The sequence below is a fragment of the Prionailurus viverrinus genome, chromosome C2, assembly GCF_022837055.1.
Source record: "Prionailurus viverrinus isolate Anna chromosome C2, UM_Priviv_1.0, whole genome shotgun sequence".
NCBI lineage: Eukaryota > Metazoa > Chordata > Mammalia > Carnivora > Felidae > Prionailurus > Prionailurus viverrinus.
In genome coordinates, this window is record NC_062569.1 from 117,517,377 (window position 1) to 117,533,731 (window position 16,355).

Consider the following 16,355-nt stretch of genomic DNA (forward strand, 5'->3'; position numbering starts at 1 on the left):
GAATAAATCCCATTTGATCATGGTGAATAATTCTTTTAATGTATTGCTGAATTAGATTTACTAGTATCTGGTTGCGAATTTTTACCTCCAGTTTCATCAGTGATATTTGTCTGTAATTCTTCTTTTTACTGGGGTCTTTGTCTGGTTTTGGAATCAAAATAATGCTAGCTTCATAGAATGAGTTTGGAAGATTTCCTTCCATTTCTATTTTTTGGAACTGTTTGAGAAGACTAGGTATTAACTCTTCTTTAAATGGCTGATAGAATTCCCCTGGGAAACCATATGGCCCAGGACTCATTTCTTGGGGAGATTTTTGATAACTGATTCAATGCATTTGCTGGTTATGGGTCTATTCAAAATTTCTATTTCTTCCTGTCTGAGTTTTTGTAGTGTGTGAGTTTCTAGCAATTTATCCATTTCTTCCAGATTGCACAGTCTAATTTTTATAGTAGTATCTTATAATTGTTTGTATTTCTGTGGTGGTTTTGATCTCTTTCTTTCATTTGTGATTTTATTTATTTAGATCCTCTCTCCTTTCTTTTTGAAAAGTCTGGCTAGCAATGTATTTTTTTTATTCTTTCAACAAAACAGCTTTTAGTTTCATCAATCTGTTCTACTGTTTTTGTTGGTTGTTTGTTTCTATTTCATTTATTTCTGATCTAATCTTCATTATTTCCCTTCTTCTACTGACTTTGGGCTTTTTTTGCTGCTCCTTTTCTAGCCCCTTTCGGTGTAAAGTTAGGTGTATTGGGGACCTTTCTTGTTCTTTGAGACAGGTGTGAATTCCAATGTAATTTCCTCTTAGGACTGCCTTTGCTGTATCCCAAAGGGTTTGGACTGTCATGTTTTCATTTTCATTTGCTTCCATGTAATTTTTAATTTCTCCTTTAACTTCCTGGTTAACCCATTCATTCTTTACTAAGGTGTTCTTTAACCTCCATGCATTGAAGGCTTTCCAAATTTTTTCTTGTGGTTGATTTCAAATTTAATAGTGTTGTGATCTGAAAATACACATGGTATGATCTTCATCTTTTTATACCTGTTGAGGACTGATTTGTTACCCAGTATATGATCTATTCTGGAGAATGTTCCTTGTGCATTGGATAAGAATGTGTATTCTGCTGTTTTAAGATGAAATTTTCTGAATATATCTGTTAAGTCCATCTGGTCCAGTGTGTCATTCAAAGCCATTGTTTCCTTGTTAATTTTCTGCTTAGATGATCTGTCCATTGTTGTAAGTGGGGTATTAAAGTCTCCTACTATCATGGTATTATTATCAATGAGTTTCTATATGTTTGCGATTAATTGAAGTATATGTTTGTGTGCTTCAAGTCAGGGGGCATAAATATTTACAACTGTTAGATCTTCTTGATGGAAAGACCCCTTACTTATGATACAATGCTCTTCATCTCTTGTTACAGTCTTCCTTTTAGAATCAAGTTTATCTGATGGCTATTCAGGCATTCTTTTGTTTTTTTAAAATTTTATCTTTTATTTTTTAAAATTTACATCCAAATTAGTTAGCATATAGTGCAACAATGATTTCAGGAGTAGACTCCTTAGTGCCCCTTACCCATTTAGCCCATCCCCCCTCCCACAACCCCTCCAGCAACCCTTAGTTTGTTCTCCATATTTATGAGTCTCTTATGCTTTGTCCCCCTCCCTTTTTTATATTATTTTTGTTTCCCTTCCTTTATGTTCACTGTTTTCTCTCTTAAAGTCCTCATATGAGTGAAGTCATATGATATTTGTCTTTCTCTGACTAATTTCACTTAGCATAATACCCTCCAGTTCCATCCACATAGTTGAAAATGGCAAGATTTCATTCTTTTTGATTGCCGTGTAATACTCCATTGTATATATATACCACATCTTCTTTATCCATTCATCCATCAATGGACATTTTTCCCCTTTCCATACTTTGCCTATTGTTGAGAGTGCTGCTATAAACATGGGGGTGCATGTGTCCCTTCGAATCATCACACCTGTATCCCGTGGATAAATGCCTAGTAGTGCAATTGTTGGGTCGTAGGGTAGTTCTATTTTCAGTTTTTTTGAGGCACCTCCATACTGTTTTCCAGAGTGGCTGCACCAGCTTGCATTCCCACCAACAATTCAGGCATTCTTTTGACCTGCATTAGCATGATAGATTGTTCTCCATCCCCTCACTTTCAATCTACTGGTGGCTAAATGAGTCTCTTGTAGGCAGCATATAGATGGATCTTGATTTCTAAAAATCCATTCTGTGGATAAAGAAATTGTGGTTTATATACACAATGGAATATTACGTGGCAATGAGAAAAAATGAAATATGGCCTTTCGTAGCAACGTGGATGGAACTGGAGAGTGTGATGCTAAGTGAAATAAGCCATACAGAGAAAGACAGATACCATATGGTTTCACTCTTATGTGGATCCTGAGAAACTTCACAGGAACCCATGGGGGAGGGGAAGGAAAAAAAAAAAAAAAGAGGTTAGAATGGGAGAGAGCCAAAGCATAAGAGACTTAAAAACTGAGAACAAACTGAGGGTTGATGGGGGGTGGGAGGGAGGAGAGGGTGGGTGATGGGTATTGAGGAGGGCACCTTTTGGGATGAGCACTGGGTGTTGTATGGAAACCAATTTGTCAATAAATTTCATAAAAAAAAAAAATAAAAAATAAAAATATGTTGTGGCAAAAAAAAAAAAAATAAATAAATAAATAAAAATAAAAATCCATTCTGATGCCCTATGTCTTTTGCTTAGAGCATGTAGTCCAATTACATTCAGAATGATTAGTGAAAGATATGAATTTAGGGCCACTATGTTATCTGTAGAGTTGGTGTTTCTGGTGATATTCTCTGGTCCTTTATAGTCTTTGTTGCTTTGGTCTTCCTTTTCTATCTTTCTCCACTCAGAGAGTTCCCCTTAGAGTTTCTTACAGGAGTTTAGTGGTCATGAATTCCTTTAGTTTTTGTTTGAGAAAGTCTTTATCTCTCCTTCTATTCTGAATGAAAGCCTTGCTGGATAAAAGGATCTTGGCTGCATATTTTCCCCATTCAGCTCATTGAATATTTCCTGCCACTCCCTTTTGGCCTGCCAAGTTTCAGTGGACAGGTCTGCTACTAACCTTATGTGTCTACCCTTCTAGGTTAAGGACTTTTTGTCCCTAGCTGCTTTCAGAATTCTCTTTCTTTGTATTTTGCCAGTTTCACTATGATATGTTGTGGTGTTGACCTGTTTTTGTTGATTTTGAAGCTAGTTCTCTGTGCCTCTTGGCCATGGATGTCTATTTCCTTCCCCAAATTAGGTAAATTCTCAGTTATAATTTCTTCAAACAAACCTTCTGCCACTTTTTCTTGCTCTTCTTCTGGGACTCCTATGATACTAATATTGTTTTATTTATGAAATCACTTAGTTCTCTAAGTCTCCCCACATGATCCAGTTAATTTCATTTCTTTCATTTTTTTCAGCTTCATTATTTTCCATAATTTTATCTTCCATTTCACCTATTCTCTCCTTTGCTTCTTCAATCCTTGCTGTCACTGTATCTAGTTTATTTTGCATCTCAGCTATATCATTTTTTAATTCATCCTGACTAGTTCTCGTGTCTTTGATCTCTGCAGCAAGGGTTTCTTTTGAAATCTGCACTATTGAAAATTGAATGTGTAATCCTGAAGTACTTCAGTGAATGGAGCAGGTTGTTTCTGTTCATTTGGAAGATTCTTGTAATATGTGCAAACTGCCATGATAACTCAGTGAACAGCTTTGCCACCTGCTCACTGAGTTCTTGCATTTCTATGTCCCTGCAAAGCTATCTTTTAGATGATTATATTTGCATTTTAGACCAGAAAGCATCAAATATAGATGTGAACTGCTTATTATTTTGGCCGTCTCAGAATAAGAAATTTAGACAAAGTGCAGCTTCTACACCATGGTACAGATGGAGTTACTTGAACTAGAAAGAAGCTACACTACAATATATTTCATCTATCTATATAATTTACTTCATGATAAACAGAAGCAAGGACTACAATCTATTCTCTTTACATTTAATCCCAAGTGGGAAATTTACTAGGCTCCATAGAAAGTATAAAATGACAATAATCAATGTTCCCAGACCATTAGGTGTTTATACTGTCATGTATAATTATAGTAGTAGGGTTCCTGCTTTAAACCTTATATTCACACGTACTTTTTGGACTCTAATCATAATTGTGGGCATTTCAATACATAACCTTTATTGCATCTCAGAACTACATATTTTATGCAACTATTGTGCCATTGATTTTGGTAATATTTTTCTTAGTCACAAGGAAGAGATGGTAAAATCATAGTCACTAGCTGATCATCAAGTAAGACAAGCCAAAATGCATAGTCTCCTTAGGCAATAGGTTATATAAGCCAGCACATGAACTGACTGGGAAAAGATTTCTTAGCCAAGATGTTTGCTCCCATTCTATTCTGAAAATCTTTGCTGTTGAAATGAATAATAGAGTAACAGAAGAAGGATGGTGTGGGGCTAACATGTCAGCCTTGGAGGGCTCAGAGTTGCCTACTGAGGTATTCATTTGAAATTTATGTATTCATGATTTCACTTGGATATCTGAGAAATCTTTATACTCTGCAAAACTCTTTGATTTCCTAGGAGCTTCACTTGTTTTCTTTTCCTTTCCATTCCCTTCTCTCTCTCTCTCTCTCTCTCTCTCTCTCTCTCTGTCACATACACACATGGAAACACACAGACACACAGACACACAGACACACACACACACACACACACACACACACACACACACTCACCCTACTCCCATATGACTTTGACACACAGAGCTTCCTCCTACAGTATAAAAATATCCTTTCAAATTATTTCACCATTGTTACAGAGTTTATCTTTCCAATCTGAATGGGTGAATTTATGATGGTGAGGTGAATGTTTATGTTAAAGCCATTAAAATGATATGTTGCAAACAGACATTTCTTTGGGCAACAGGAAATTAACTAGGTTGTGATTGGGTTTGAAGTTTATATCATTTCCAGGGAGAAGGAGACTCTTGGATGAGTAGAAACTGATTTGACTGTAGGTTTTCTTGTCAATTCCTCATATCTGTGAGTTATAAAGCTTTATTCTGATGGCAGAAAATTAATTCACTCTGATGTCTTGATTGCTTTCCTACAGTGCTCCTTCCATGTCTCTATACCAGCAATTGGTGTAGCAGGAGAGCAAGAGTGGGTTTGCTTCATGGTGGGTTGGCCCCATTCCCCATGAGGGTAAGGAATCTGAGATGGGGAAGGTTAGCCAAGAAGGAATTTTTTCTCATTACTTCAGTAGTCAATGGCAAAAGTTTAGATGGTATGTTTTATCTGTATAGAGATGTGGTGAGTTTTGTTTGATTTATCCAACATAAGAGGGAAAGCAAGCAGTTTTGCAACGACTTTCTTACTAATTAAAGTGTAAGGTAAAATCATATCCCCTTTATCGAGGCCAGCGGTGACATTTAATGCAGGAGATTTTTGGCCCAAAGCCCAATACAAGGTGTAGTGCAAAAATACTTTCCAGCATTGGGGGCATTTGATTGTCAGTAAGTAAACACTAGCATGCTATCTTGTTTTCAAATAGAAATGCCTGAGAAAATAGAATTTTCTAACCCTGAATAATGTGGCATTATTTATACACTCAGGAAGATTACAAGGGGCCCAACTCACCAGGAGCTGTCTAAGAAGAAATGTCTATGAAGAAAAAAAAAGATTCTGGATCATGATTTTCACACTATTTATGATTTCTTGAAAGCTTGACTGCTTTGATAAATTTGACATCAATGTATAGGGGCCATACACAGTATAAGTAAATAAACAAGGATTTTAGTTTCCTTTGTAAGATTTATAATGTAAAGTTTCACTCCTTGGACTCCTTCCATTCACTTATTGGACAATATGAAAGACTATTGATTAGGGGTCTAGCAAAAAGGGACTGATGATTGATATATGAAACTTCATTGAGTACAGATAATTTCTTCTAATATATATACATTTTTTTTATCCAAGCCCCTCTGGTGGGAGGCAGGTGAGTGTATTAAGAAATGGCCCTTTCAAGAAGTCTGGGCACATAATCTGAAGAAATTAGTTCCAAACACATAACCTCTCAGAAATATCACTTATCCTAATATTTTACAGAAACTTTTTATTCTTCTTTTTTAAATCTCTCAGCTGGCTTTAAATTAAAAAATATTAACTTATTGCAAAAAATAAAAACTGATTTCTTTACTTGTTGTATTGAGTTACTTATTTCAATTATTCAATCACTCGGCTCTGTGTGTATATGTATGCTTATCCATATAAACATACAATTATACATATTTCTAATCTCTGGTCTTTAGAAAAAATACTGTTTTTCCATGTGAAAAGCTTTGATTTTGTTTATTTTGCACAGGCTTTATTTAAAAAAAATTAATGTTTATTATTTATTTTTGAGAGAGAGAGAGAGAGAGAGAACAGGGGAGGGGCAGAAAGAGAGGGAGACACAGAATCGGAAGCAGGCTCCAGACTCTGAGTTGTCAGCACAGAGCCTGATGCAGGGCTGGAGCCCATGAACTGTGAGATCATGACCTGAGCTGAAGTTGGTCACTTAACTGATTGAGTCACCCAGGCACCCCCAGGTTTTATTTTACAAGCAATGTCAGGATTTAGAGGGTCTTAAGAAGAGTTATGCCATCATACATATACTAAATGGAAAATGACTGTGGATAAGGGTAGAAACAGGGATGTCAGTTAGGAAGTTATTGCTGCAATGTAAGTAGGAGAAGGAGAAGCCTGAACTAAAGTGGCATAATCCAGATGAAGAGAAATGAGCAAATTATATTCTCAGAATGAAGACGACTTGCTGGTGAACAAGATGTAGAATATGAGGGAAGAAGAGTCATGGATGATTCCTTGGATTTTGTTCTAAGTAACTGCACAGGTAGGGGTGCCATTTACTGAAATGGGGAGACTAGGAAGAAATGGTTGTGGGTTGAAAAAATAACTCTTGTTTTTGCTGTTAAATTTGTGTTGCCTGTTTTATGTTTTTAATTATAAGCATTAAGTAGCAGTTAGATTTATAACTCTGGACCTCAGGGTAGAGACAGGAAACTAAGATGAATTTATATCTCCATTTGCATTTTATTTAAAGTCAAGGTAGTGGGTGAGACATGTGAAAATAGAGAAGAAAAAGAAAATAGGATAAAGCTCTTGGCCACTATAATATTTATGTTGGGGGAAAAGAGTCAGCAAACAAAACTAAAAAAGAATAGCCAATGTGCCAGGAAATAAGCCAGGAGAGGATGATTTCCCAGAAGCCAAGAGACAAGACCTTTGGAGATGCAACTTAACAATCAACTGTGAAAATACTATTTGTCTAAGAATGAATCATTTGGGAAATGTGAGCATGTAAAAAGCATTTATTTGATCTTGCAATATGGCACCCATTGTTAACCAGGACAGACTTATGGCATGGTAGGGATTTCAGTCTATCTAAGGTGGGTTCAGGGCAGTGTGGGAGAGGAGAAAATATACTAGATATAGGCAACAGGTTTAGAATAAAAGAGGAATAGACAAAAGAGGCAGTATGGAAAAAGAAAATATGGGCAAATGAGACATTTCTCAGATGGGAGCTAATTCAGCCTATTTTTCTGCTAATGGACATGATCCAATAGAGAACAGGAGAGATGATGCAGGCAGAAGGGATGATTTCAGGAGAGAAGTCACAAGGTCAGTGAGTAATTGGTGTTAAGAGCATGGAGGAATTCCTGTCTATTCATTTCCATTTTCTCAGTTAATTAAAAAGTGAGATTATCACTAAAGGGAGAAAGCAGGGGTGTTGGAGTTTGGAAGACAGAGGTGTGAAATAGTCTGGTCAGGAAAAGGGAAATTGAATTAATAGAAAAATGCATTAGTAGTAAGGTTGTTGGTTATGGTAATAGATCATGGCCTTTGAGAATTCAATGATCAGAGTTTCAAAGATTTTAAGATGTATTAGATGTTATTTGTCATTTTGCAGAGATATGAATTTAAGTCACATGCCAAAGAATGAAAGTGTCCCACCTAATTAAGCTTCCCTAATAATTCTTTTAGAGAGATTCTCAAAGAAAAACTAACAAGAAAAGAATTTTTTTTCCTTTCATATTACCCCTAAAAAGAAAGCATTAGTGTTGAGGTTGAAAGTGAAACAAATGTCAAGGAGTCATCATCAAGGGTGATGATTCTCATCCAGATAGGTCCATTAGTTAGAGTGAAATGTCTATTTTAGTGAAGACTTAGACCAGTGACATGAACAAGCATACCCTATTGTCGTGGAAACAATATAAAGTATGACTGGAATGTTCTAGCAAATGCTCCAACCACTCACAAGAGGATACTCTCCGGAAACATGTGGCTTGACTAAAGTGTGATTTGAGAGAAAACCAAGAGCCTGGACAAACATTTCTCATTAGCAGATTCACAAAGGTCTTGGAATGTATCCTTCACCACATGCAGGATTTACTTCACCCTCTGGTCCACAGTTTTCATGCCTCTCCTGCTTCCAGGTGTATTATGGGCTTGCAAATCCTGGTGAAAATCACTAGGTTTCTCTCTCATCTACATTCTGAATAAAGAAGAAAATAAATGTTTTATTTCTACATTATTGAATGTATTTAAACATAACATTTTTTTCCTATTTCCCTTTAAAAATCACTTTCAAATTTATGTCAAATGATCTTCTATTCAGCCCTATTAAGTAAACCTTCTTTTTCTTCTTATTATTATTTTAATTTTTTTTATGTTTATTTATTTTTGAGACAGAGCACACGCGTGAGTGAGGGAGGGAGACACAGAATCCAAAGCAGACTCCAGGCTCTGAGCTGTCAGCACAGAGCCTGACATGGGGCTCGAACTCATGAACCACGGGATCATGACCTGAGCCAAAGCCAGATACTTAACTGACTGAGCCACCCAGGCACCGCTTATTATTATTATTATTATTAATGAAGTTTGAAAATATCTGGTGATATATTTGTGCTCACACACCTGGAGAAGAAGCAAAGAACACTAGCAGCCTTCTAAAATAATAAATAATATTGACCTTAAATCCTGCATTTTTAAATTATGCTTTTACTAACCAGAAGGTTTCTCAGCTAACTTTTATGTTAACTGCAATATTTTTCCTATTTAAAATCTTATATTGTGGATGTGGCAAAATTAGGATTTGTGATTGGGAAAATCTCCAGAAACAATAAGATAAGCTCTGAGAGATTCACTTACATGTCATCCAGTTTAAAGTCCACCTTTACGTATTAGAAAACCAAGTCCCACAAAAATTAAGAGACTTGCTTAAGGTTGTTCACTTGTTAATAGGATTACAGCTGGGGTTGTATTTTTTGACAACTGTTTCAATGTGTTTTCCATTGTGTTACAGTCTACAGAAACTTAACTACAAAACCACCAAATTCGAAAGCTGAAAAGGACCCTAGAGATTGAGCTTCAACCATCTCATTTTATGAAAGAGGAAATACAGATCCAGGAAAATTAAATTGTTGCAAAGTTATATAGTGAGTGTAATAGGAAGTTAGTAGGGACTATGCTTGCCTCGGGTTTCAACTGAGGTACCATAAGGAAAAGTATCAGATAGCAGGGAGTGTAGGCAGTCATCCCTGTCCCCATATGCTTATTTTTAAGGAAATGGTACAGGAAAAGTGACTCTTGCACCCCTCTGGCAGACAAGGATATATAAAGATATCAGAGGCAGTGAAAAAGGGAAAACATTGGTAAGGAAAAAGAATTTCTTTGGAGAAAGCTCTCCTTTGCTGCGAGCCCCCAAACTTTGAAGAAAACTTTGGGGGATGCTAATTTCTAAGGCCAAGACTAGAGAAGAGACCTTTGAGAGAACAATTTGGTATGCCACCTCCATATCTGATGGCAGAGTCCGAAGAACGCTGTGTTGGGATTGCTTAACTCTCTGAGTTTGCACAGAATTTACTACCATTTATTATGGACCAGTGTGGACCATTGAAAGTGAAAGAGCCAACATGGGACTTTAGGGTCCTGTCCAACAGTGCCACCTCAAGGGGCAAGGAGACTTCAGAAAGAGAGAGATCACTATGGAATGCCCAGTAGCTGAGCTGCCATCACCCAGAAGAGAGGTTCATTCTTCAGGGGAAAGGAGTCCTCAGGAAATTGGAGCCCAGAAAGGACACTGCAGAGTTTTTTCTTCCCTCAAGCCCAGAGAGGAGAGTCAACCTGTCATGGCACCAGTCCAAGTAAGAACCATCTATATCTCTTCATTCACTGCAACTAGTGAGTGAGAGAAGATCTTGACCAGGACAAGCAGAGGGCAGAGTGACAACTGTAGGCTTCCAGCCTGAACCAATTTGGGGAGGAGAAGAGGAGAAGATTTGGTGATAGGTCAAATTCAGAATTTTTCAATGGACATTATATATACTGTCATGAGACTGTTTTTGACTTGTAGAGATTGTCAAGTGTTGTGCTATCTAGGGGTGAGTGGGAACAAGGGTAGAGAAGCTTACAATCTGAGGGAGTTAGAATTGATGTTGCATTTTGTCCACAGTTCATGGGTCAATGTGTTCGTCGTGCTGGTTGTAGGAATCTCACCTAGGGCTATTTTCACTGAACTCTGCTGTCTCAAATGCAAAGTGTGAGAATTGCAAGAGGAACAAATTTAATTAGTTTCTATATCTATTTGCCATAAAAAATTAAGAAAATATTCATATCTTGAAAGTTTTGAAAAAAAATCTCGGTGTGTAGATTTCCAGTACTGTTTCATGAATGAATGAATGAAACAGAGAACTGCCATCACTGAGCGGCACAAGATGGAGAGTCACTAATGTCCGACAAGCAGGAACAGCTGCAGACACTCATGCCAATCAGAAGGAAAGCTAACGTCTGGAACACCAAGGAAAGAAAAACACAAACATTGCTCTGTGTGCCAAGATTGGCCACCAGACCCATCCTGATTGTATTTAGGACACCAGCGGTCAAATGTAAATATGGGTCAGCTGAGTTATTTTACTTAGGCCAAGTTATATACACAATACATGTCCATGCTTTCAATCAGGAAAAGAACACATGGAGCTTGCTGGCTTGTTTTTAAGGCTTTGGGACTTGCAATAAATCTCGTTCTTTCCACCTCAGAAGGATCAACAGGGGCAAGAGAAGCCTTGCCTTTTTCCCACCACAACTGACTCTAGCATATGTTCAAAATCATCATCCCTGACTTGCGCTCCCATAACTGAACTGCCGCCACCCGCAGGGCTCCTTCCAGACTCAGTGTCCAATTACAACATTTCCGCCAACCTGAAGGATGGAGGGATTGAAATGAGTAGCTCTTAGCAAAAATCCAAGTGTTACCAGCCTGTCCTTTCAATCTCACACATTGGAGGAAGAATCTGGTTGTGAACGCAGGCTTTTATTTTCAGACCAAAGTCAGTATCCTGACGACACAGGCGACATTCATGCTACCTCCTCAGATCCATGCCATGGTGTCTCTTAATGGCAAAATTGGACAGAAACATGTAGAAAAGACATGGCAAGTAATCATTAAGAAGGCAGTTGACAATATTGTTGGAATTTCAGTGAGGAACATTAGAAGGGAAAACTCTTCTTTAAAAATTTATAGATCAGCCACAGGATGTTCGATGTTACAAGATCGTAAGTCTGAAGAACAAAGGGGAGTCTAAAGAATAGTTTGGTTTCAAATGATTACTTCTGGATTTTGGTGAAGATTCTCCAGTCATGTTATTGTTTTGTGAATGTAATACTTTTATTTTTTTCCTTGATCAGTTTTGCCACACTATACCTATATTTCAAGCGTGCTGTTAGCTAATCTACCCTTAGGTGGCCAATGCCCCTACTTGTTACACTTTAAACTATTTCAGGTACCATAAAACATACCTGATAAAAAATATGGAAATCCACATTGCTATTTAAAAATTTTCTCAATCCTCTGATGTGGCATCTTGCAAAACAGACAAACTTCTCCACCTTTTCTGTAGGGCCTTGGCATTGGCGACGAGACTTTATCTATCTCCCCACTTTTTAAATCTGAGCTGGCCACGTGACTTTAGCCAATAGAGTGCAAAGTAGGTAATATTGGGCCTCAGAGATCTCCTCTCCATCTTTGAACACTATGATTAGGGTAGCCCATTGAAGGATGAGAGACATATAATACAGTCATTTCTCTCACCTTGGACAAAAATATACCGACTGGCATAAAGCTGAGGAAGACCACCCTAAGTTAGTTAGGGGCCAACCCCCCCCACATCTAACTGAAGAACACAAATGGGTCCAATGGAGATCAGCTAACCAGCCACCTGACTGAGAACTGTAAGCCAAAAAAGGGGGGGAGGCTATTGTTTTAAACGACTAAGTGCTGGTTAGTTTATTATATAGTGATGATTAACTGATGTGTCCGGTTATATCATGTACAGAATTCTCATCTTTTTCTCATTCTTAAAAATTTTTTTTTTTTTTTAACGTTCATTTATTTTTGAAACAGAGAGAGACACAGCATGAACGGGGGAGGGGCAGAGAGAGAGAGGGAGACACAGAATCGGAAGCAGGCTCCAGGTTCTGAGCCATCAGCCCAGAGCCCGACGCGGGGCTCAAACTCACAGACCGCGAGATCGTGACCTGAGCTGAAGTCGGACGCCCAACCGACTGAGCCACCCAGGTGCCCCTCATCTTTTTCTCATTCTTACAAGGCCATGTGCCATGGCTAGAAAACCAAAGGCTTGTAATTGCAAGAGAATACAACTAACGGTAGAGAATGTCTCCATATGCCATTGCCCCTGATTCACTATAACTTGGGGAAACCCCTGCCTCATAAACATTGTTCCCTTCATAAACACAACAGAGAAAAGAAAAAGTAGAAAAGATCCCTTGCTCCACTACTTTCCAGCTGTAATATCACTGGCCGTGGGGGTCAAGCGTATGAGTATACCATCCAAACTGACCTGGGGTCAGGAGCCTTGAGGGTAGTACTTGTATCTTTTCCACATTGTGTTCTACATAGCCCTTAGCTGTATTAACACACAGTAGTGACTCAAATACAATTACATGAAATTAAATTGAATGCATCTCAACCCCTAGCTGTTACAGGGAGGATACATGGCCTTCTCCCTCCAGCAATTGCATTCAGGTTTCGTACACGCTGCACAGCTTTCTGAATAGGCTTGAAATAGTACTGCCTTAGACATTTGGTCAGGACTGTGGGCTGAGAACTAATTACTCACCAGGCCTTATTATATACGCTCACTATTCCAGAGAATAGACAACTTTTACAGACTAGTGCATAAGAACTACTCCAAATGTAAAGCTATAGTATAATAATCAATACCTCTTTTCAGGAAGTTGCCCCCAAGATGCCCTCTGCTGAGACCCCTGCTGTCCTCATCGTTCATCACTGCCCATTCCATGTACTTCGGCTATCCTGAGCACCCCCTTCTGTTCCCTGCTTCGGTGCCCCACACATTCTTCCTGCCTGAACTACGCTTCTCCTATACATTCTCCAGGTGATCACCTTTTCAACTCTTAAAGTGCATCCTCTTCTATAAAGTCTTTCCCAAATGCATCCCTCCACGTTCTTCTCTAAGTAGACTTATATATTTCATCACAATTTCCTTTGCAAGTGTGTATGAGTGTGTGCGTGTGCACATAGTATTTTATCGTTGTCTTTATGGGGCAGTTTCGCCAGATTTTATTACCAGATTTTCACCTCTTTAAAGGCAGGAACCATTATTCATCTAATTTTTTTATGTGGACTTGCCAGCTTAGTGACTGACATATACTGATATTCCATGAATGTTTACTAAAAAATGTGTAAGTGAATATTATTATATTGTCTAACATCCTCGTTTTTAAAAGAAATGCATAGGAAATAATTTTAAACATATGATATTTCCAGTTTGGTAGGTTTAAATGAGTATTATTTCATTACGTTTTGTTACTTAATATCTCCATAGTGGGGGCACAGACTCATGAGCAGCAGTATGTTATAGTATCTAAGGGAAATATATTTTCTTTTTGAGTCCCAGGTTTGTTCTTTAAGCCAATAATAAAACAGAAGATCATTTACATTGCTGATTCATGCTTTATTCACTTAGAATTTTTATTAATGGAGTGAAATTCTATATATAAGTAATTGTGAGCAATATGCAAGAAATGCACATAATTATAATACATATAAAACTAATAAGCAGTCATAAATAATACTTTTTCTATATAACCTATGTAGAAAAATAATTTATTTTAAAAGGTGCACTGAATCAGGAAAAAAAATACCATATGGATTATATCAGCAAGTGACTAAATCACCATGACCAGATTTAAATTCCCTTCATTTTAGTTTTTTCCTTAATGTAAAAAATAAGGGCAATAATATACAATTCCATTCTCCCAGAGATTGTAGGTTGGAATGAGAAAAAAACAGAGTAAGGATTTTGATCACTTTAGGGAAGTAGCAAGCAACACATACAGGGGAGATATATGTAATTATCATAATAGAAATGATATATTTTAACTTGAAAATCAGTGTGTGATGAGTTGAGCTGACGTGATGTTAACATGTTAGGATATCTCAAAGCCTCTCATGAATATGATCCATGTAATACAAGCTGATTCATCCTCACTTATTGACAAATTTGAAGAATGTGCTTGTATCTTAAATTGAGAGTAATGGAAATTACCCAAATATATTACGATAAAAGGCTGCTCATGAGGAAAAAGAAACATTCTTGTGTCTAAATTCCTTAGGTTGGCTTTCAGCATTGGTCAGGTTTCCTGAGTACTTTTCAGCTCCTAAACATTTATATTAATATATAAATCAACATACAGGATTGGCCCAAGAAAAGTACTGGGAGTAGAATAAAAAGTAGGAAGACAGGGAGAAGCCATGTTATTCTTTCCCTCTCTCCCAGCTTCCAGAGACTTTTCTGCAATATCTGTGTCATAGGTTTGCCCCACTATCCAAAAATATGGAGCTTTCCTATGAAAACTTTTATAAACCAAAATGGCATAAAATGAAGAAGCAATTACCATTAACGCATATGGCATTTTTTTTTAGGATTTCCAGACCCAGACCCCAAAAATAACCTCTCCTAGGCTGTTCTGAAACCTTAGGACATATCTTGCTAATGGATGTACAAAGTAAGTCGAGACAAAGCACACATGCTCGCAGACATAATTCAGAACTAGTGGCTTGATGCTGAGATGCTGAGGGCATCTGGTGAAGAAGCTCGGAGGAGCCCCTCGCTGCTCCCAGTGTGAGCTGCCTCTCTAAGGCTAGCTACAAAACAAGCACTCAGCCTATCTTAGCTTTTCAACCATTTTTCATAAAAGCAAAAATCCTTTTCGGACTTCTTTGGTTTTCAAAGCTAGGTACTACTGTAGATCTTTTGTAAAAGCCAAGTGTCATGAAGTAAACTTTCAAAAAACAAGGGATGTCTGGACCATTGTAGCTCCCTTTGGACCAACTCAGTAGCTCCCTTTAGACTTCCTCTATCCACTGCATGGATCCGTGGATTTGCAATCACCAAGGAGAGTTGTTTGCTGGTTTGTTTGTCTGTCGCTGGGATTAAATGAAGAACAAACCAGTCTCGCCTCTTGCGAAGCAAGTGCGTTCACAATTCCATGAACTGGCAAAGATTCCACCTGCATTTGACTTCCTGCCACAAAATTTTAAAATATAAAACCAGTTTGTTGCTGAGTTCTTACATGATAAGGGATATTCCCTTACATTTTCAAGAACTAAGGAATACATCTTCTTATCTCGTTCCGAATGAGGTCAAGGAAACAAACACCCTAATGATGCTATCATAGCAGTACGCCCCTGAATTTTGAATACAGCAGTACGAAAAAGAGTAATTTTTGCCACTCAAAGAGCATAACATATTTTGAGGTTAAAAAATAATGAAGTAATGTTAGACATTATTGCAATTAAAGAATAGTGTAGAGTTATATTTAAACTGACAACTCTGTTGGCCTTTTTAATTATATTAGCCCTACAAAGGAAGAAGAAAGATACCATCATCAGATCCTCCAAGAGCCTCCACTAACCATGACTGTATGAAACAAGAAGATCCAATAAGTATTTTTTTAATGTTTTTATTTATTTCTGAGACAGAGAGAGACAGAGCATGAGCAGGGGAGGGACAGAGAGAGAGGGAGACACAGAATCTGAAGCAAGCTCCAGGCTCTGAGCTGTCACTGACTGAGCCACTCAGGTGCCCCAAAGATCGAATAAGTATTGAAGAAGGCTAACTTTCAAGAAAGTTGATTATAACAATATAAGACACATAGGAGAAATAATTAACAATTTCTGGCTTTTGTCACATATACAATAAACTGCAT